Consider the following 21,281-nt stretch of genomic DNA (forward strand, 5'->3'; position numbering starts at 1 on the left):
GACGAGGAAGGGGGGGGGTGTTGGGAAAGGAGTTTGACCAATGAGATTGCTTGCCTGGCACCCACCCTTTCATCATCTTCTCATGCACTGCTCAGGTCGTCTGGTGCTAAGGGGTAGTTGGGGGGGGGGGGGGGGGGAGGTGAGCTGAGGTCTTAAACAGGGACCTACCTAAAAAAAAAAAAAAGAGCAACTTTAAGAAACAGATGTTTGAAAAATCTCATACCTGTATTCGTTTTTAGGCATTTGTACATAGCGTGAGCCTCCTGGCAGGGAAGGACGGTGCGGCCGCGCAGGAAACGGGTGCATCCAATGGTATTGTCTGCGTTTTTTTACCGCAACCAGTAAAACCAGTACTGTTTTTGGAACCTGGCTGCAGAGCGGCTCATTTTACTGGCAAGGTGATTCTCATGTTCCCTAGGGAGGGGGAGGTGGCATCTCTTATCACTGGAAAGGGGGTTAAGAGCTGGATGGACGCGCGCCTGTCCGGTGCCGTGGATCGGCGCTCCTCGACTTAGGTCCTCTGACCCCGGCCGGTTGATCAGGTGCACGGGATATCCCCCAGAAAATACGCTCTGCCTCCAGTCGCGTGGAAATCCTAAGCCCCCGTGCATTTTGCTGGTGGCATTCCGACCCTGCATTCAGGCCTAGATTTAGGCGAGGGCAAACTGCCTAGGGTGCCAGATTCCTAAAAGCTCCAACTCCCCCAGGCCCAACAGAAGTCTGCTTCTGCCTTGCGGGTGAGGCCACGTGCTGGCACAGCTCCACAGGACTGCCATCATGGCACGTTGCCTGTGGGCACCCAAATCTTAACTCCGGCCTTGCCTGAATTGAAGACTTTTTTTTTTCAGAGAAAGATCATGTGCATCTACTTTTTTTTGTGCAGGTAGAATTTTTTTTTGCTGGAAACAGTCGCAGGTACTTTGCCTCCACTGACCCTCAGGAATGCCCCTTCTCAGTGCAGGGGGGGAAGGTACGTAATTTGTGGAGTGTGGAACGGACTCTTAACTGGACTGAGGGAGAGAAGTGTTACAGACGCAGGTAAAACACTTCTTTTTTTTTTGTAACCCATGCGAATCCCCTTGTATGTTACCCATCCTCAATCCATTTTTCTCAGCATAATTAGATTCCCAGTAACTCGCAGGCCCATGCAATAGAGTGCGCTCAGCCTAGCGCAGAGCTTGACGTGCGGTTGGATGTGCTAGAATAACTCCCGAGGCATAACTAATAGCGCCCATCACATGTAAAGGCCACATTGATGAAGCTATTAGTACCCCCGGTCAGTGTGCCCGACGTGCATGTTTTAACCCACAAAGCTTAATGCCAGCACGTGGAATTGACGTTAAGCAGCTTTTTTTGTTGACGGCTTGGGGCGCATCAAGACTTTTTTTTTTTTTTTTTTCCTGTGGTTCCTCCGACTTAATATCATTGCAGTACTAAGTAAGAGAAATTGCCAAAAACAAACAAACAAAAAAAAAGTCTTAATGGCAGTCAGGTTAGGAAAACGGACGTTCGGCTTTCCAGCGTCCATTTTCCTAACCTGTGGCTGTGCGCACAGCCACAGGATAGGAAAATGCTGGGGCCGCCCGATTTACCCCTCGTTAAACACTGCATGGGGTGCTCGGGAGAGGTGGATTGGGTATGCGTTAGGGAAAACGGCGCCCTCTTTCTACGCGCTTTTATTGCATCGGCCCCAAAGAGATTTTGGCAGGGGGCAATGTGAATTTAGCAGTGATTTCAAGTCCCCAGGGCACTTTAATGTCATCGGAAGAAGTAGGCCCTTAGTATAATGCCTCATGTAGTATTTTGAATATCCTTTTTTTCGTCAGGTTTGGGGGAGGGGTAGGCAGGGTAAGATCACGAGGGGTTATTGGTCCTCTGCTTTTGTAACTTGATTTAATCCATCCAAGGTACGTGAACATTTTAAGGAAGCGGTAACCAAAGCTTCATTTTTTTTTTTTGGGGATAACGGGGATGGACCCTGTCTATAAACAAACTGCTACGTGTCTGCTCCAAGGCCCTGTGCAGTGCACCTAAGGTTCTGTAGCGCGTGTGGGTGGGGAGGCAGAGCTTGCGGAAGGAAAGGCTCTGTTTATCCTGTACAGTAAATTGCCTCTCTTTTTTTGAGTGGGGAGGGGCCATCCCTCACACCCCCCCCCCCCCCCCCCCAGATGTGGTTTAAATCCCGCCTGCGGAGCAGCGGTTCGGGTTCCTGTCAGCCATGCGCGGCAGCTCTGGCTGTGCCCAGTTTCCCGTCCCCGCCTCTGGAGCCAGACGGCGCTGCTCTCTGAGGTCAGGACGGTTGGCTTTCCAGAGCTATTTTGAGATGCCGCTTTGGCATGTGCGGTGGGAAGGAGAGGAACAGGTTATAAAGCCCCATTCAGAGGCAGGGGATTGGAGACTTTTTTTTTCTTCTCCAGAAAGCCAGAAATAAGTTGTTTTATTAAAGCTGAGGAGCTGCCCTGGCGGACGCAGGGACGTTCTCTCTCTCTCTCTCTCCCCCCAGTGCAACATGGCTGCTGCTGTGGTCCATGCCAGTCGCACAATTTCTGGCTTTCCATCTCAGCTCCCCTTCTCTGCGGTTCAGCTGGGAGCCGGGTCTAGCTCTAGCTGGCGCTGCTTTAAATTTCCCTTCAGAATACTCGCAGACCAGCAGGGCCAGACTTAAAAGTAGGGGGCGCGAGGGTGTAATCATACCCCCCCCCCCCTCCCTAGAAACTTGCACGTGCTCTGGGGCCCTCGCCTCTGGGCCCCACCGGCGATTTCCTCTCTAGCCGGCTGCACCAAGACCTTAATGTGGGGCTCGCAAGCCCTGAGGTGCCCTGCCCCCTGGCACAGGTTTCCCTGGTAGTAGGAAGCCCGCGCTGTGGGGGAGGCCATGGCTGCCTCGAGGTTCAGCTCCCAGGCCCCCTGCGCGGAGTTCTTGGTGTGGCCAGCGGGCCGGGGGGGGGGGGGGGACGGCAGCAACAGTTGCTTTAAATCTGGGCCTGTACACCAGTGCTTCCCGGGCCTGAGGGCCCCCTGCTGCCCTAATAAATCTGCATGAGATAACGCAGCATAGCCTGGGTTTCTAATGTATGCAACTTAACCTCCTGCACGGTCGGTGGGGATATCCTGACCGGCCTGGGACTCGAGGTCTGCAGGAAAACATAAGAACATGCCATACTGGGTCAGACCAAGGGTCCATCAAGCCCAGCATCCTGTTTCCAACAGTGGCCAATCCAGGCCATAAGAACCTGGCAAGTACCCAAAAACTAAGTCTATTCCATGTAACCATTGCTAATGGCAGTGGCTATTCTCTAAGTGAATTTAATAGGTTTGGGAAGTACGGTAGAGCATAATGGACCTGGCTCCCCAGGTTTTCGTTTGTAATTTCAAGCCAACTGTGTCCTCGCTGACGGTTTGGTATAAGTAGGGAGTTTTGTTTTCGGCTTTCATTATTTTTTTTTTTTCCTGGGAATTTCAATGTTATAACAAAAAATAAATTAAAAAAAAAAAAAGATTGGTAACTCTCTGGCTAGCCTGCTTCTCAGGCACCGTGGCTGCTCGTGAGAACCCCTGGATGACATCCAGCCTTCCACGTTCCACGATCCCAGGAAGAGGTGCCACCCCTGGCAGTAATTTGTCCTTCGGCACGAAGGTCGAAGCTACCCCTCCTTGGGGGGGGGGGAATGTTTGATGCCACATGAACGGGCCTTGAGCGCAGGGCAAGGCGCAGTTTGTGCTGGGCCACCAGAAGAAAAGGGAGGATTCTGCTGTTTTGTGTTTTTTTTTAAGCGTCGCTCGCCTCCCGGAGGCTGGCTCCGGGTTTCATGTTCGAATGCCGGCGGCGGACTCTCCTGGCTAAGTCCTCCTCTGAATTTCTCCTTTTTCCCGGAACACGCGGGTCCGACAGCGGCCTCCCCGGGCCCTTCTGACAGGGCCACGCTGCCCTCCCAGGGCGGCAGCTTGCTTCTCTCTTGAAATTTTGGTTTCGTTGCTTTCAGTCGGGCTGGGTGTGGGCTCTGCCTCCGGGGCCCTTTGCTTTCAAGAGAAGTGGATTATCCTGCTTCTCCCTATTTCTGTCTTTCTGAAAGAAGAAAAGAGACCTCCCTGGGCTGGGCTGCCTGCAGGTGGGTGCCGCAGAATGTGAAACTGACCCAGCTCAAAAGTGCATGAACCCCCCCCCCCCCCGGCCCGGTGCCCAAGCTCGCTCAGCAGCAGCGGCAGTGCTGTTCCTTATCAAACACGGGCCACATCCACAGCACGGAGCAAGAATTATTAACAAAGCAAGGCCCGGGGATGCTCTCGAGAGCTTTCACCACTCTCATACAGGGAGAGGGAAGGGGAACGGTCTCCAGTCCCTGGGGCCAGCACCTGCTTCCTTTCCTCACTCTCCAGCTGTGACTGTCCTGATCCTGGGAATTGTTTTGCTGGGATTATCAGGGTCTTGGCCTGGTAGGCATTGACCTTTCCTTTACCCCTTACTGCTGATTCTGAGAGAAATCTCTCCCACCACGTGCACATAAAAGCTTGGTCCCAGCGTCTGGCCCGGCGGTGGTTGCTCTTTTTGAGGCACCTCCACGAGTTATGGGTGGAGGTGAAAGGCGTAAGGTTTCAGCCGACTAAATTCAGCCGGCCATCTGCTCCAGCGTCCCACGGAGGCCTGTAATAAGTTAGGCATTAACTGTTTTGTGGGTTTTTTTTACACCGTGGGAATTCCCTGCTGTCGAGTTCTCTTGTTCCAGACTTGGCAGTGTTGCCTGAGCATCGGATGGAGTAGATCTCTGAGAGAGAGGGATGGTCGATCGTTCCAGTCCTGGATTAGGGAACCCGGTCCTGCTTTGCTGAGGGAAATGACGTCTGCCGGGGCAGTTCATCCTCCTTTCTCCACCTTCCCGGATCTTTCAGGCCCTGCCCCAGGCTGCCTCGTGTTCTGATCCTGGGAGAGCTTCGTGATGCACCCCCCTGCCCCTGCCGAAAACCAAGCTAGCTAGGCCTGTGTAGATGGGGGAAACCTTTCCCCAAAACCCCTTAAAACACACATCCCCACTGCCTACCTGTGAGTATTTCACTCTGCTTACGTTTAAGCCTTGGTTTAATCATAGGGTGAGTGCTGGCTCTACTGGATGCTTCCAGCCAAGCCCATTCTGGCAATGGCCATGAGGGTTAGAAATCTCCCTGAAATGCCAAGCGCATGGATTGGGGGCGTGAGAATGGGACTGGAGGTGTTCGTGCATAAGGATTTTATGGTGCCAGACTTTTTTTTTACTTTTCGGAGGTGTGAATCCTTTGCCCCTTGCAATCCTAAATCTGTTCATAGGAGGACCCATCTTTAAACTTTGATTTTCGTTCCTTCTGATATCTGAATCGTGTTTTGTTTTGGGTTTTTTTTAACACCGCATGTCACTGGGACTGTCCTGGTTCAGATTGCAACCACTCCTCGTTTTCTCTACTCCTACAGCGCGGACACACCTGAAGGAGCAGAGAGAACGAGAAGAGATCTAAGAAATCTTGAGGTGTGGTCGAAGGGTTTGGCAGCTTAAGCTTCGGCGCCAGGCCGTGCAGCGTCCTGCACCCGGGGGTGCAGCAATCCAGAGCGGCCAACGGGGTACGGTCGGGGGCGAGAGACCCTCGGCGTGACGGCGTCTGACGATCCGAAGGGGGCGAAGCAAATGTGCCAAGGAGCCGGCTAAGGCCGGAGAGAGAGAGGCATAACCAGCAGGAGAAAGGAGGTGGTGATGCCCCTGTTACAGGTCCTGGGCGAGGCCTCAGCTGGAGTCCTGTGCTCATGGTGCAAGGCATTTAGAGCGAGAGATGAGACTGATGGAACTCAATCTGTACACCCTGGGGGAGAGGAGAGACGGGGGAGACAGGCTACAGACCTTTTAGCTACCTGCACAAGCATCAAACCCCTCTCTGATGGAAAGGAAACTGTAGAATTAGGGGTCATGACATCAAACTCCAAGGGGGGGGGGGGGGGTGACTCAGGGAGGGACATTGTCAGGATGTGGTGGTGAAGGCCCAGAACAGTTGCGGAGTTTATCGGGGCCTGGCATAAACACAGAGGGGCCGATGCAATAAGCTGCGTGTACAAACACGCGTCCAAACTAGGCGCGCACAAGCCAGGTCTCCTGGGCGCCCACTGCAATACCGTAATGAGCTAGGGCTCAATTGCACGTCCCGAGGGCGTCCTTGGCATCAGGCGCCCAGGAGCTGTGGCCGTGCGCACGACGCAGGTTAGGAAAATGGACGCTGGTAAATTGAGCGTCTGTTTCCCTAAGCTGACCCCCCGTCAAGACTTTTTTTTTTTTTTTCTTTTCATGTTGCTGCTTTCTGTGTTTCCTCGTACTTAGTGTCGGGACGATACAAAAAGCAGGAGGAACCAGAGAGAGCTTTTTTTTTTTGGTTAGTGAGCCCTTGACAGCGCCAAGACTTAACGTGTCTGTGCACTGCATATTTTCTTTTGCAACGGGGGGGTAATAGCAAACAGCCTCATCTACACGCCACGTACATGTGATGAGCGCTATTAGCTACGCGTGAGCTTGGGCGCCTGTTTGGGACGCGCTAGTCCCCTTATTGCATCCGGTGCTAGCCTGGCGCATCCGCTCGCTGGTTAAGCTGCGTGCTAGCCTGAGCGCGTGATGTTGTATAGGCCCCAGAGGATCCCTAGGGAAGAAAGGTGGAGAAGCCGTGGTACCTGTAGGTGCAATATTGCTGCACGGAGAGGCAGATACAACTCCAGGCACCTTGCTGCCCGGACTTTAGCTGCTGTCGTTTGCCATGTTATGTAAGCGCCGTGGAGCGGGGCCTGCTGTCTGGGTAGCGCTATGTGTGTGTCCGCTGCTGCTTTTGAAAATGCTAACCAGCAGGACTGGGAGCTGAGGCCTCTACTCCTGCGAGACGGGTCCTTTCATCCCACGCTGCTTTAAATGTCTTGAAAGGAGAAGGCGACTGAGTTCTGGCGACTTCCTTCAGGGGGAAGGCAAACCCTCTCTTTCTGTTCCTCCTGCCTAAAATCAAAACCTATTTCTCCAGTGGCACGCCAATGACATGGCTTAAAACCAGGCAATTAAACCCCCCCCCCCCCCCAAACGATCAGTCCGTAGCAGCTTGATTAAAAAGATGAACCGCCTAAACTGAATGTCTTTCACAAGAAAGTTTGCCCTCAGCCCTGCGCGTCCTACAGACGTTTTGTAGCTTCGGCTCTTTTAGAAATGATCGAACCGCAAAGCGAGGTCTGGCTTGAAAGGCTTGGGCCGAATCTTGGGGCACGCTGGAGCTCCCACAGCGGCAGCATTTCCACCTGGCTCCACTGCAGAAGGAGCAGGGAGCTCCAAGGCTTGGGTCTATCTATCCCATTGCATGCAGGGACTTGTAGTTCTGATTCTCGCCCATGGATGTAATAGGACGCAAAGAACCCAAGTGGGACACATCGTGAAGAGGATTTGAAAATAAATCATTTGAACATTTAGAAAGAGATATTTGAGACTAAGTTTACAGACTTGGTCTCTAAATAACAATAATATATAAATGTTATAATAATGATTATATAATATATAGGTTTATAGATCTAGTGGTGTTTACCACATAAGAAGACCAATAGTATTATTATAAATTTTCATCCTTTGGTGTTATTTGGGTAATTGAGGGACAGATTGAGATTAGAGGTAGTATAAAGCAGAGGGCAAATATAAGACGGGTATAATTGTGGATATTGTTATTAAGGTTCAATTTAATATATAAAAAATTTTTATTGATGGAATGTTTTATAAAAAATAGAAAAATTGATATTTAATATATATTTTTCAATAAAGCATAATTATATTTATGAAATCACAGAATTTTTGAAATTAATTATATGAGGAATACAATAGTGCTTTTTCCCCAAACAATTTTTGTTATTGGGGTTTTTTTGCATATATTACATGGTAAGCACTATTAATAATACACAATACGTTGCCTTAGTTTTTGATTTATATATATATATATATATATATATTTATAATAATTGTATGTATAGCGCTACTGGCCATACACAGCACTGTACAATGGTGGCGAATATGTAGGAGCAATAGGTCCTTGCCCCACAGAGCTTATGATCGATGTGGTCAACCTTCAAAGGCTCCCCCCACCCCCAAGTAACCCAGGTTTTGAAAGGAGCTTTATGCCTGGTTTGAGACTCTTCTCCCCAGTGCATTCTGGGAGCTGTAGTCCCTACCTGGGTATGCAGCACCAGACCTCACTGCGCTCCCAGTCGTGGCCGAGTGGTTAAGGCGATGGACTTGAAATCCATTGGGGTCTCCCCTCGCAGGTTCAAAACCTGCCGACTACGGTCCTTCATACAAGGACGTTGTTTGCTCCTTACCTGTTTGAGTCTCTTGCTTTCGTTAATAACAGGACCCTCCTCGTTAAATAACGGAAGGTTTTGAATACTGAAATGAGAAGGGAAAGTGCAATGGAAATTAGACCTCACTGCAGTGGGTGGGGGGATGGGAGAGAGATGAGCTATCGGAAAGCCAGGACCAGCCTAAGGCCTTCCTCCAGGGAGCGGATAGCTAGGTAGCTCCTTTTGAAGAGAGTGAGAAAAAGCGCGCACACACACACACACACACAGTCACACACTCACACACACACACACACTGTCGCACAAACATTAAATCCCCCCCTCCCCCCACCACCACTGTTACAGGGCATTAGAATCCCAGGATTGGCATAGAACAACACAGAACAGCTGGGCAAAATATTTCTCATTTTGGCCAGTCCATCTTCTCTGCTATTCCCACTGAGCAGTAACAATTTTTCATTTGAAGAATGGGTACACTCTGTCCTGCTGTACCTTTAGCCCTCACTACTAAGGCTCCTCTGTGCTTATCCCGGGCTTTACCCCTCACTCCCACACAGCCAAGGAGCCTCTGTGCTTATCCTGGGCTTTACCCCTCACTCCCCCACAGCCAAGGATCCTCTGTGCTTATCCCAGGCTTTACCCCTCACTCCCCCACAGCCAAGGATCCTCTGTGCTTATCCCGGGCTTTACCCCTCACTCCCACATAGCCAAGGAACCTCTGTGCCTATTGCAGGCTCTCCCCTTCACGTCCCTGTGATTAAGGATCTTCTATACTTGACCCAAGCTTTCTCGAGACACTGTTCTTGCCTTTCTAGGACTTGAAAAGTGGACACTGCCCGAGGCAGCACCCCTGTAGTCACGACAACTTGCTTCTCTCTTATGATCTTTGGCCCAGTCCTGCTCTCCTCTACCCACCTCTGCGGCAGGGTTGCCGTTGCCTCATTTTGTCCTTGGTAAGCTCTGCGTGTGAGAAAAACTGTGTTCCGTTGTTCCCCAGCAACTTTTATCCACCGTGGTCATGCACCCGGCGATCCCGTTTGAACACAAAGCAAGGCCCATTATTCTGAGAATTGCATCGTTAAGGCAAAAGAGCACAGTTCCTTGTTATCCACCGTGGGCTGGCTCTGGGTCAACTCCACAAACAGGGACTGAAAATCTGGTAAAAGAGCCATGGAGGTAGCCAAACCTCAGGTCAAGTGGAGGGACGATGCGATTAGACAGACAAAGTTAGACTTTCATCGTTATAATCTGCTAATTCCTAATTAAGGAGGAGCTGGGCCCTGTACGGTTTACAGAGGTAGAGGGTGATTCTGTTGGTTGGGGGTGGAGGGGGTGTCAAGTGGGAAGATGCAGTAGATGATGAAGGCTGTATCAATGAAAGGAGATGGGGAGGGGTGGTTGGGTGAATGATTCAAACCGCTACCTGATTAGTAGTGAGACTGTGCCCCTGAAGGCCACTGAACCAGATGAAAGGGGGGTGAGACCAGTGTCCTTCCCGGTGGTGCTGGTGGTAAGTGCCTTGTCTGCTATAGGCTTGGGTGAGCGTGGCGGCCCCCACCAGCACCACCACCACGGCTGTGGTTTTTATCCTTGCTTTCCTCGGCCCAGAGCACCCGCTCTTCCCTGACCATCCCTCGCCCGGGTACCAGCCTAAAGTGCCTGCACCGTTTCCCACAGCTGAATTTAGGTTTGAGAGGAGCGGTGCTGCTGCTGAAGTCCGTTTAAGGCATTTCTCTCGGGCCGCACTTTTGGCGTGGGCTGGGGTTCCAGTCCCCGCTCCGATCGGCGGTGTTTGGTGCCGACTCTCTCTACGCGTTTCTCGCTCCCGCTCTCCACTCTTCTCCCAGCCTTTGATGTTAAGGTGTCTTCTCTTTGCAGATGATTTACAAGCGGCTGCTCACTGAATCACAGTTTAAACCCTGGCACACGGTTGCCATGCTGCCACTGGATCACTAACTGCACAGGGCATCAAAGGCAGTAGGGCTGTGGCTTGGCCAAGGGGATGCTGTAGTTCCCCCCCCCCCCCCCCCCCACCCTTGCAGGACCTGGAACTGCTGCAAATAATCAGAGTGAAAAATGCTTGGGATCAAAATTGACTGTGGCAGGTCCCGTTTCTGCTACCATGCAAACTTCGTTTTGCGATTTTTCTTTTTACGCGCTTTGCAGCACTTAGGGACCGTATTGGAAAGGAAAGATATGGAAGGTGTCACTCTGTGCGTTGATTTTTTTTCACGGGTAGATCACTACAACTCACTATATCAAGGATGCACTGCAGTACCGGGTCAGCGGTTACAGCTGCTCCAACACACTTCAGCCAGAAATGCGATCGTGTGCCCTCATTTGTCACCAGAGCCTTTTATGTTATAAATGTATTTTTAATGGGTTTTTTTTTTTTTTTTACTGTATGTTGCATTGATCCTAGAACATTGCACCCAAACCTTTAAAAAAAAACCCCTCAAACCTTGGCTCTTCTCACAAGCATTTACTTACCCCCGCCACTCCGCTGTCACACACACCCCTCCCCAGTCCTCTAAACTGATGTGCTCTGCACCCTTCACACTAAAGTCGCATCAGTTCAACTAAATGCCCCACCCCCCTTCCCCGCTTAATTGGCTACGCTAGTGGCCTTACCCCTTTCCCTCCCATAACATGCGGTGGGTATTAGCAGCAAATTTATCTCCAGCGTGTTATTTCCCTATTGCTTGGCTACGTTGTAAATAATTGTTAAAGTTCTAGTGTAAATAACTGTTACTATCAATCCTGTCGCACCCCGGCCGCAGGTACCCCAGCTCTTACTCCCAGCTCTAGCTCCCCTCGTTCCATGTGACTTCTGATCTCCAACTCCTTAAAGCTAATGGTTTCCCCGCTGTTCTTTGTAAACCGATGTGATATTCCCATGAACGTCGGTATAGAAAAGTTTTAAATAAATAAATACATCTTTTATTTTGGATTTGCGGGTTCCCAAGAATAAATAAAACTGCACTGGCCAGAGACGGCCTGGCCCTAGAAGGCGACGGAGCCCAGGTTGAATTTGCCAGTGCAAGCCCATGCCCAGGACTGGAGGGGGGGGGCTTGTGCTCCTGGAGGTGCCAGAGCGTGGGGGGCTGGTGCTCTGCTCTCGCCCGTCTGCCACTGGACCGGCGCGGCTGCTGGTGCCCAGGAGCTGGAAGTGATGCTGGTGGGCAGCAGCAGGGCAAACTCTATAAAGGTCAGAGCTTCTCTGCCCCTTTCCCAAGGCTGGTGCTGAGCCTGCTTAGCGTCTGAGACTTAACAAGTTCAGGGTTTCCTGAGGCAGTGCTGTTGGGGGGGGACCCTACTAGCACCGAATAAATTTGTTACAATGTCCCGGAGCCTTGAGAGGAATTGGTTTTGTATTTATAACAAGGCTGTCGAGGAGATGAAAAGGCTTCGGTGTTACCACACGGCACTGCCAGTGGCTCTGGCAACGGCCGAGCAGCACCAGCCTGGAGATGAAATTTCCTCCCCTCCCCCCGGTGACCTCAAAGAAGTCATCTTGGGCTCAGAGTCAGGAACCAGACTGTACTGGGGGAATAACTAAAAGTGCAGGTAAGCAACACCTCTGCAGGCTCTGTCCAGCTGATACGTTTTTGCTCCTCTCTCTTTCCTCTCCCATAACTTCAGGAAGGGAGGCTGGGACTTCCCCAGGGAAAAGTGGATCTGGTACAGCTTTGCTCTGGTGAATGCTCCGCACCCCCATCCGGATCCCGCCTTCTGGTTCACTCTTGCACTGGGGGTAGGTTAAGATCCCCCCCCCCCCCCAAGTCCTGCTAGGGGAGAGCAGGGGCAAGAGAGCAGCTTCTTGAATTATAAAAAAAAACCCAAAAAGACGAAAATAATGCTGAATATCAGGGCACCTTCTTCTCTTTCAGCAGCGTACAAAGCTTGGGTGAACAGTTTGTGATTTTGTATTTTTAGTGCTAGGAAAAACCATAGCAACCGCAGACCCCCCCCCCCCCTTTTTTATCTTAGCGGGGCAAAACCATCCCTTCCGTGTTCTACCTCCGTGACCCTTAGCATTCATTCTGTCCTGTGTGCAAACACTGCCCCCCTCCCCCCTTTTTCCTTCCTATGGGAATAAATATCCTGAGGACAGAGCTGGCCCAAATATCTCTTAGGCCACTGGAGCAAAAGGTCTCATGGGGCCCCCTGGTTCCCAACATTTTTTCAGATATTTGATTATTTGCAACACATCCTTCCCCCCCCCCCCCCCCCCTGGAATTGATGCTGGGTTGCTGTTGTGCGGTGCTCTGTACACTATCGCCATCATGGCCCTACATACACAGTAGTAATAATAATAATAATGATCCGAGTCTCTTTCCAAGGCTTTGCCTCAGGGATGTACGCAGGAGTGGGCCGGGCTGAGTAGCAGTTGCTGTGATTGCCTTGACCCCCAAAAGATAGCCCCCCCCCTGTCATGAATATTCATGAGAAATATTTGCAGCCTTTTGCTAAGAGAACCAGCCTAACGTAAACTGTGCCTGCCCCGTGCTATGGAACTAGGGGTAGGGTTAACGGGCTTCATTGGAGAGGCTGCTTCAGGCCTGCTTTTGCCCTGTTGCATGCAGGGAGTTCTGATTTATTTATTTATTTTTTAGGGAAAGCAATGGGAGCAAATCAGAACAGCTCCCTTCATACAAGGGGACAACCTAGGACTGGAGCAGCCTGTGTTGGGGTGAGGAGCAACCTACCTTGAATATCTCTTCTTTTGAGGGGGGGGAGCTGAAATACCCCCTGGTATCTACTGCCCTGGATGTTTCAGTTTGGAGTTAGATAACACCGTGCAGTATGACAAGGCCATACTCCAACCTCATTAGCATCTCTAAATTAATTGGATTTATGGAACTTTTTTTTTTTTTTTTTGCAGCGAGTAGCCACAGCCACCATCAGCCGTGGTTTAGGTGAACCTCAGCCAGAGGTGGATGCCTTTTGGATTTTTGTGGCGGTGCTGGCTATTGCCTCTGAATTGGGCTTACATTTGCTTGGCTACGGCTCCTAGACTCTATTATTATTATTAGCTTTTATATATCGACATTCGTGGGTACATCATGCCGGTTTACAATATAACTGAAGGAGGAAGTTACAAAAAACCAGGGTGGGGGAGAAGGAGCAGATAGAAAGAGAGAAGGGGTGAGAGAAGAGAGAGAAAAATAGGAAGAGGAGAAAAGGAACAGTATGTGATGGAAAACAATAGAAGAACATAATAAGTAGCATTGCAAATTATAAACTCAATAAGGGACTATGAATAACCTTATACACTATGGATAACCTTATATAAATCATACTCCAAAAAGTATTATATACAATAATAACAAAAAGTATTGTATACAATAATATACATTATCTTTAACTAGTACATACAGGAGACACTATATATGACATTACAAATTATACGTTCAGAAAGGCAACTATATATAGACTAGCAGGGTTGCTAGAGGGAAAAGTAAGGTTTAAAGGATAGCGGAGGGGTAAATAAAAGGGGTATAAAAGGGTTACTATAGGGAAAAAGTAGGGTTTAGGGGAAGGGGGTAAAAGGGGTATATATGGAGGTGCAGAGAAATGGGAGACAAAACAGAGTATAATTAAAGGAAGAAAGGAGAAGGCTATGAGTATTTATTTATTTATTTAAAAATATTTTCTATACCGTCGTTTAGTGATATACCATCACAACGCTTTACAAATAGGCACATAAATAAATTCGAGATGGATTGTACTTTAACTAGGGGGTGCCGCAGTTGTTCAGATACATGATTCAATATTATAAGCTATATGTAAGCTATATATAAGCTATATGAGTATGTTAATGGCAAGGGCTCTTTCTCTGAAGGAGTAGAGGGAGCAGGAGGACAACTTAGGATCCGGATCAGGGTAGGCATAATGGTAAATAATGGTGTGTGTGTGTGTGTATATATATATATATATATATAGAGAGAGAGGATGAGGTAAGAGAGGGTCACTCAGAGGAGGAGATGGTGCCTATTAGTCATGGTCTGCCTTTGCCTTCCCCCTGTGCTGCAGCTTCTAAGGGGCCCACCCACCCTGCTCCCATAATGGCAGAGGACTGGACCCTGTACAATACATAAATCCACCCCTTCGCCTATCATTTATCTTTTCCCAAACAGACTTCAATCCTGGGTAAAAACAAAAACCGTCAGTCTCTTTAAAAGTAGGTTGGTTTCAGCTACTGGAGCTAGGGCTGTTTCAAATGCAGCTGTGTAACAGCTGGAAGTCAGGGTTCCCCTAGGGGAGGTGCTGAGGAAGCCACTAAGGGCCTGCACTGAAGATTTTTCACCCCATCTGGATCTAGGTGAGGGAGGAGTAACCTAAGCCTTAAATCTTTCCCAGCAGTTAAGGCCGTGCTGGCATCCTCTGCTCACACTGGTGGCCCCACACTCCTCTACGCTCTGGCATTTTAATTTGGCTGAAGGCTCTTCTACCAACCCAAATGCCTTTGCCTCCCAGTTCTCTAAACCACAGCCCCGTGTAGATGCTTTCTCTATTGACAAATTAATTGAAGAACGCTGGTGTTTGCTAATGAAGGCTATGCTTCCCTTCTGTGGCCATCTGTTTCAAGGTTTTCAGGCTCCAGTGGTAGTGAGGCCCAGAAAACTGCATTTCTAATGGATGGGTTTTTTTTTTTAAATATAGTATATATTATATACACAGATGCCTTCCACTCTCCCTGCAAGTATAAGCCCTGCCCTATGCTGTGTACTGTAATAAAAAAATATATTTCCTCCTCCCACCAGAGCAGTGCTTATGGCTGAGAGGCCAGGTGGCCCAGCGCCAGGCAGAAGCTTTTAGGCACTGTCTGGATTTCTGTCAGACCCATTGCACCCCAGGCTCATGCATGCTGCCACCTACAGTGGCTAATTTTTTTTTTTTTTTAATTTAAAAGTGCCATTTTACTGAGGTTACACTAACACATTTAGCTTAAAACCAGAGCTGGAGCCTATTCTTTATGACATGGACCCAGAGGTCAAGCATTTTAAAGGATAGAGAAGCAGGGACTACAACTCCCATGAGGCTTTGGGGTGCAAAGTCTTCCTCCCCCCCCCCCCCCCCTGAACTTGGGTGGGGGGAAAATCACTTTACAATTCTGTTTTTTGCCCCTGGCAAGAGTGCTCAGGTGGGCCTGGGTATGAGATTTGGTTATGGCCTTTACAGGCTAGCTAAACCCCTTAAAGCCCTGCAGCGGTAGGATTGCTGCCAGGCTAGAAGTTCGTGGTCAGTGCCAGGCACAGGGGAAAACAGATTTCAGAAGATGGTGCTTTAAGCTGATGATGTCATCGCGGGGAGAACGGGTGAGAACAAAGGCAGAAAAAAAAAACAACAAGACTGTGACGTCGCAGTCGGGGCCCCACCCGTATCCCCTTTAGGGTAGAAAGTGAGAGCTCAATTTCGCAAGCACTCGCTGCTTGCTCCTCCGACCAGATACTTTCACTATGTCAGCTATACTTCTCCCTTATTATTTTTAATGGATATCGCACTCTTTCAAGGAGAGTCAGGGCAGCTCTAAAAAAAAACAACAAAAAAACCCTAAACAAACAGTGGTAGCATGCAATAGTTACAAAAGCAGAATAAAAAAAAAATCCCCATGAAGTGTCATAAGTCATCAAGAAACTTTGTCCCCTCTTAACTTCCAAGTCGTGATGGGGGAACGTGTACCGTGGCTCAGCTACCCCCCCCCCGGCACGCCCAGCTTGTCACTGCTTATTAAGGATAGGGCGTGGATCGGAAAGAGAAACCGGGCTGAGACCGCAAAAAAAAGCTCGCCAACTCCGAGGTTCCGTCCACTTCCGATTGGAAAAGGAGGAAGAGGGGAGGGAGCGCTGCTTGGTTTTGGCAGCCCAGAGCTGAACAGGCACATTTGGTGCTTAGGATGTTGAAATATTTTTGTCCCGATTCCCAGCCTACGTTGTATTCCTGCTTCCTCCGGGTGAGGAAACCGACGACTATTTCCAGATCCATCTCTCTTGTGTGGTTTTTATTTGTTCCTGCGGTCCAGTTGACTTTTTACTGTCAGTGGGGGTGGCGGGTGCCTGTCCCTTTAATTTCTCCCACGTGCTGTCTGGTAGTTCTGGAGACAGTGACGCAATTCTGACGTCAATGGGAGCCTTGGGAGAATTTAGCCCCCAATCAGACCGATAAATGAGAGGCGTGGGGGCCGTAATATAATCCCCCGCCCCGCTACCCCACTACAGAGCTGAAGAGCAGGGTAAGGGGGAAGGCAGGAGAGGGGGTGGGAGCCACGTGTGCGGCGCGGGGGGCTGCGGCCCCTTTAAGAGCCGCCCGAACGTGCGGTTCCACTTTCTCCTGCTATTGTCTCTTCACCGCCTCTGTCTCACGGTAAACACTGTGTCCCTCCGCCCGGCGAGGACAAAGTAGTCCCCGGTTGCGATGGAAGGGGGGCGGCGCACGTGCTAGCGGGTAAAGGGCCCCCTCTCTCGCCCTATGCCCGCCAGCACCAGCGAAATGGGGCAGACTGAAGAGGGATCACTGATCGCCTCTCAAAATGAATGCCCCTCCCCATCCTCCTCCTTTCCCACGTCCTCCCCTCCTGGTGATCGGGCGGGACGCTGTCATCGAATGCCGACAGCTTGACCTTGGCACAGAAATGATACACTATAATAAAACAATCAAGTTTATTTTTCTAAAGCATCGCCTAAGTTCCTCTTCCTCTTCACCCTATACAGTTCTTCTCGTCTTTTTATTCCTTCCTCGCACTTCCCAAAAGGTTGGACCAGCTATAACAGGTGGACTTCTAGCTAGATCATCCCTGTAGCTTTAGAAACAAAAACAATTTCACAATGAAAATCTTGGAATTTTAAGGATAACGTGAAATGGGTAACTGGGAAATTGCAGAGAATTTGCATGGGTATTTCAAACAACTGTTTAGAGAGAGCAGGCAGCTTGTATAGGTGACCCCCAGTGCACTTCTCGGGTTTAGGGGTCAGAGTGCAGTGGTTGGAAGTAAAATTGATTAGGAATCGCCTTGTTTGTTTTTTTTTTTAAAAACAAGAGGTTTACTCCTGCTTTATTAATGTGCATTACGTCAACGAGTTTCCAATGGGGTTGGTAGGGCCAGGGTCATTGGAAAAATGGGGGAGGGGGTAGTTGGCAAGTAGATCATTAGCACCCACCCACGTCTTCCTTCCATTTATTTAGTAATTGAATGTATGAATTGCAACATTAAACAATAAAATGCTTTATAAATACCAAAATAATTCTACTTACAAAAATAAAGAAAATAAAACAATTACAGTAATATAATAAACAGCATTCAATTTCAAGCAAAGAAGCCACCGTCAACCCCCCGTGTTTGACGCTACCCTTGATCTTAGCCAAGGAATCATAATATTTCTTTCAAGAAAGGCTAGCATCAGATGATGCCTTCTCTGCGCACAGTTCTAGAGAAGATAAAGCAGGAATCGTGAACTCTTAGGTCAGATTTTCTTTTATATTGATTAAATGATTTGAAAACTTGTAGATTGACTTTTTTTTTTTTTTAAATTTCCAATCTCGGCTGTTTCTGTGCTCTGCTGGAGGCAGCCATCTTGGAAAGAGTGTGCAATGATAATTATAATCTGTAACACCATTCTTAAACCACGGCTACTCGCAGAAGCCCGCGGGGGAAACTGAAAGTGAAATTGATAAAGAATAGATGCAGGGCCTCCTGTCTGGAAGGTGCTATGCACTCTAGGGCCTGGGGATGGGGGCTGCGATGTGAGGAGAAGGTCATCTGGAGAAAGGAGGAGCGGGCCCCCCTCGATAGTTGTGCCTCCCCCCCATCCCAACCATGCAGCTCCCACTCAACACATTTCTGGGCTCAGCCACATGCCAGACACAAATCCAGCCCTTTGGAATTGTCTGGTGAGGAGGGAGGCGACACCTCCTCTACAGAACTAGGGCAGGATGCACCTAGGACTGGGAGCAGGGAGTCTCTCCCAGCCCACTGAGACCATCAGGGACTCCCATGACTGATGAGTCATGGGAGTTTACCTATCCCCTGCTGAATTTGGAGAAGATCCTTTAGCTGTTCTTGTGGGATGGGAGGGCGGGCAGGGGGAATCGGGAACTCGGTGCCCAGAATTCGATGGAAGGTGGCAGCTGTCCCCAGTGTCCTCTGCCAAGCAGTAACCTTTTGCCCTCCCCCTGGATCAGAAATGTGCGTCTGCTCACCACGGAGAGAGAGAACGACAGTATTTCCTCTGGCAAGCGCCTGCCACCTCCGACTGCTCCAGCATTCGTCTGGTTTCCAGGAAAAATCTGTAGATTAAACTCCCAACTCCAAACCACCACAGCAGATGATAAGGGGTAGAAACATAGGCTAAACATTCTGGTTTCCAGCCGTACATTTGTAATTAATTAGAAAATAAACACATATGTAACGATAGGGAGAGAATCTATAACGCAGAGAAGAGGAAAAAAAAAAAAAGGTGATGAGAGCCATGGGCAGTGAAATAGGAGGTCCAGGCTCATCCCTGTTTCTGCCATTGAATCTGTAGGTGGCCTTTGCGGTCTCCTCACTTTATCCCTCCCTGCCTCTTCTCTAATCTCGGCCCCCCCACTCTCTCAGTGTGACTTTAAAAAAAGTCACGTTATCCTCATGAGTTCTAATCCCGGCTCTGCCCCAACTCTCTGGGTAGCTGGGAGCTGTTCACTTTATCTTGCCGTGTCTCAGGTAGCTATTTGGATTGTAAACTCAAGGTGGGAGGGGGGAGCACGAATTCATTGGAGCTACATGTAACGTGTTGTTGCGTGGTACCCTGTTACTGCACATACACTGACATATAACGAGAGTTAGAGAGGCAGACAGGGTTTCAGAGAAGGCCCATGGGAAAAGAGGTAACACAAGATTCCAATGTCAAAGCATGCAGCACACATGCTGGTCAGAGAATTGGTGAAGGAGGAAATCTGGCAGTGGGGGCAGCTATCAGGGGCGACACAGATGTGAGCGCATCCTTCAAAGATGGATCTTGGGCCCCTACCTGGTGATTCTTTGTGATGTATCTGAGCTGGATTTTTTTGTGTGTTTTCTCTGTGTAAGGTATGGTGTGTGTATAGTGTGTGAGAGAGAAGCTTGCATTGCCTCTTCTCGTACTATCCCTGTTCTGTGATGAGGTAGTGTTGCCTGTGTGTGTGTATGTGAACCTTGCTCCGCCACTGCCTATGTTGTCTCTGTTCTGTGGTGGGGCAATGTGTGTGTGTCGGTGCGTGAAGCTTGCTCTGCCGCTTCCTGTGCTGTCCCTGGTCTGTGATGAGGCAGTGTTGTCTGTGTGTGTGTTTTAAGCTTGCTCTGCCTCTTCCTGTGCTGTCCCTGTTCTGAGACGAGGCAGTGTGCCTGTGTGTGGGAGAACCTTGCTCGGCCGCTGCCTGTGCTGTCTCTTTTCTCTGAAGCAATGTGCCTGTGTGAGAAACTTGCTCTTCCTCTGCCTGTGCTGTCCCTGGTTCTCTGATGAGGCTGTGTGCGCGTGAAGGTTTCTCACCTCCCTCACAGCCATGGGCTTCAAGCAGATCATGAACAAGCCCACCCACAAAGCAGGACACACCCTGGACCTTATTTTCATAAACTCCGGCCTCACACACTCCTAACCCCCCAAATGCACCCCAATCCCCTGCTCGGACCATTCATTAATCTCTGCTACCTTCACAATGGAAGAAACCCACAATACACAACCCCTTCAATCTTTTCACTACAGGAGAGCAGGCCCATCCCATGTCCTCAGCAATCACCTAGCCAAAGAACTTCCTCACTGAGACCTCTCAAATCCCAACTCAGCTCTCCTTTCCTGGAGCAATATCACAGAGACAGGAGCCAATACACTACGTCCACTATCAACCAAAAAAATCAACCCTACCTCGCACAGAAAACAACCGTGGTTTACAAATGAACTACGAAACCTCAAGCAAAATCTCAGACAGAAAGAAAATAAATGGCGCAAGGCCCCACCCACCAGCACACCATCTGCTTACAAATCTGCCCTCCACCTCTACAGGCATTCAACCTTACGCTCAGAAAGAGATTTCTACACACAAAGAGGTAGATCTTTAAAAAGTACGCCAGATTTTATAAGATACGTGCGTAGCCACACGTATCTTATAAAAATCCGGGGTCGGCGTGCGCAAGGCTGCGCAAAATCGGCAGCCTGCGCGTGCCGAGCCGCACAGCCTGCCTCCGTTCCCTCTGAGGCCGCTCCGAAATTGGAGCGGCCTCGGAGGGAACTTTCCTTCCGCGTCCCCCCACCTTCCCTCCTTCCTAACCCACCCCCCCCCCCGGCCCTATCTAAATCCCTCCCCCTACCTTTGTTGGGCAAGTTACGCCTGCTTGAAGCGGGCGTAATTTGCGCGTGCCGCCTCGCATCCCCCGGCACAGGCCGCAGTGCTGGGGGAATCGGGACCGCCCTCCCGGCCCGCCCCCGAACCATCACCACGCCCATGGGCCTGCCCCTCAGACACGCCCCCTCCCGCCCCTTTTACAAAGCCCCGGGACTTACGTGCGTCCCGGAGCTTTGCGCACACCGGCGCGCGCAGGGCTTTTAAAATCTAGCCCAAAGGATCCACAACCTCGCTTTTGACGCTAAAGCATTATTCTCCTACGTATCTAATCTAACACAAACCAGCGTCCCATCTATTCCCAACGACCAAGCGCAATCCAAAGCTGACGAACTGGCACTCTTCTTCCAAAGCAAAATCTCAAACCTCTTAACTCTTCTACCTCCATGTCCATCCTCCTCTCCTAGCTCCTACCATCTCCCAAACAATGAGATTTCGCTTGAATCGTTTGAACCCACTACCGCTCTGGAGATTCAAACTCTGTTGAAGAAATTGAAACCCTCCACCCAGCCCAACCACCAAATTCCAACTAAACTACTCTTGCTGATCCCTGACACCATCTCCAAACCTCTGGCTGATATCATAAACTGTTCCTTATCACAAG

The 21,281-nt window shown here is 49.7% G+C and overlaps 1 non-coding gene across 1 annotated transcript; it reads left to right on the forward strand.

Moving 5' to 3' along the window:
* The first annotated feature begins 8,229 nt into the window (after positions 1-8,229).
* Positions 8,230-8,311, forward strand: TRNAS-UGA. Its single transcript has one exon. It is a non-coding gene; the product is annotated as a tRNA-Ser (tRNA).
* Positions 8,312-21,281: the final 12,970 nt, after the last annotated feature.

The sequence above is a fragment of the Rhinatrema bivittatum genome, chromosome 16 (assembly GCF_901001135.1).
Source record: "Rhinatrema bivittatum chromosome 16, aRhiBiv1.1, whole genome shotgun sequence".
Taxonomy (NCBI): Eukaryota; Metazoa; Chordata; class Amphibia; order Gymnophiona; family Rhinatrematidae; genus Rhinatrema; species Rhinatrema bivittatum.